The following is a 2071-nucleotide window of genomic DNA, read 5'->3' on the forward strand; positions in this document are numbered from 1 at the left end:
CCTACTTCCGTAGTGATACTGCCTCGGAAACCCAAGGAGGGGTCGCTATGAGTCGGGGCCGACTCGATAGCAAACAACAACAACAAACAACAATGGTTAATGATCGTGAGCATTTCTTTATATGTTTGTTGGCCACCTAAATATCCTCTTTGGTGAACTGTCTATTAATGTCTTTTCCCATTTTTTAATTGGATTATTTGTCTTTTTGTTGTTAAGATGTTGCAGTTTTCTATAAATTCTAAAGATAAGTTCCTTGTCAGATATGTCACTGCTGAGTATTTTTTCCCAATCTATATGTTCTCTTTTGACTCTTTTGGAGAAGTCTGTGGAAGCACAGAAAAATTTAATTTGTAGAAGGTCCCATTCATCTAGTTTCTTTTCTGCTCTTTGTGCATTTTGGGTTATGCTTGATAGTCTTTTTATGCCTTATATTGTTGTTGTAGGGCTCCTAAATTTGTCCCTAGTTTTTTGTTGAGGAACTTTATAGTTTTAGGTCTCACATTTAAGTCTTTGATCCATCTGGAGTTAGTTTTTGTGTATGGTATGAGGTATAACTCTTGCTTCATTTTTCTGTAAATGGATATCTAGTTTTGCCAGCACCATTTATTGAACATTCTCTTCCCCATTTAATTCTGGTATCCTGCCACTGTGCTAAATCTCTCAATTAGTTCCAGTAGATTTTTGACTGAGCCTCTTTGGTTTTCTAGGTATAGGATCATATCATCAGCAAATAGGGGTAGTGTGACTTCTTCCTTACCAATTTGTATGCCTTTGATTTCCCTTGCTTTCCTTATTACCCTGACTAGGACTTCCAATCCAATGTTGAATAGAAGTGGTGATAGTGGGCATCCTTGTCTGGTTCCTGTTCTCAAGGGGAATGGTTTCAGTCTCTCTCCATTGAGAATAATATTGGCTGTTAGTTTTGCATATATGCCCTTTTTTATGTTGATGAATGTCCTTTCTATTCCTATTTTGCTGAGAGTTTTGATCAGGAATGGGTGTTGGATTTTATCAAATGCATTTGCTGCATTGATTCATATGACCATGTGGTTCTTTTTCTTTGTTTTATTTATGTGGTGGATGATGTTGATTGTTTTTCTAATGTTGAACATCCCTGCATACCTGATATGAACCCCACTTGGTCATAATGAATTATTTTCCTGACATATTTTTGGAGTCTATTTGCTAGGATATTGTTGAAGATTTTTGCATCTATATTCTATATTCATGAGGCATATTGGTCTGTAGTTACCCTTTTGAGTGATATATTTACCTAATTTTGGTATCAAGGTTATGCTTCCTTCATAAAATCAATTTGGGAGGATTCCATCCATTTCTGTGCTTTGGAATAGTTTGAGTAGGCTTGGTGTCAGTTCTTCTGTGAATGTGTGGTAGAATTCTCTGGTGTAACCACCTGGGCCATGACTTTTTTGTTGCTAATTTTTTTATGACCTGTTCAATTTCTTCTTTTGCTATGGGTCTGTTCAACTTTAACATCTCAGTATGTGTTAGTTTAGGTAAGTATTGTGTTTCTAGAAATCTGTCCATTTCTTCCAGATTTTCAAATTTGTTGGAGTACAATTCTTCATAGTATACTGATATTATCTTTTTATTTCAGTTGGTTCTGTTGTGATGTTGCCCATTTTGTTTCTTATTTGTTTATTTATATTGTCTCCGCCTTTGTTGAATTTGTCAGTAGTTTGTCAATTTCATTAATCTTTTCAAAAAACTAATTTCTAGTCTTGTTTATTTTTTCTATTATCTTTCTATTTGCTGTTTCATTGATTTCTGCTCAAATCTTTATTATTTCCTTTCTTCTGGTGACTTAGGCTTTTCTCGCTATTCTTTTTCTAATTGTTTAATTCTTTGTAGGCATTTCTCGCTGTTCTTTTTCTAATTGTTTAATTCTTTTTCTAATTGTTTAAAGTGTTGATTTTGGCTCTTTCTTCTTTCTTGATGTGTGCATGATTGCTATAAATTGACCTCTGATCACTGTTTTTGCTGTGTCATAAAGATTTTGGTATGCTGTTTTTTCATTGTCATTTGATTTAAGGAATTTTTTTTTTTTTTT

The sequence above is a fragment of the Orycteropus afer genome, unplaced genomic scaffold (genome assembly GCF_000298275.1).
Source record: "Orycteropus afer afer isolate SDZICR_OR568_19922 unplaced genomic scaffold, OryAfe1.0 scaffold00025, whole genome shotgun sequence".
Taxonomy (NCBI): Eukaryota; Metazoa; Chordata; class Mammalia; order Tubulidentata; family Orycteropodidae; genus Orycteropus; species Orycteropus afer.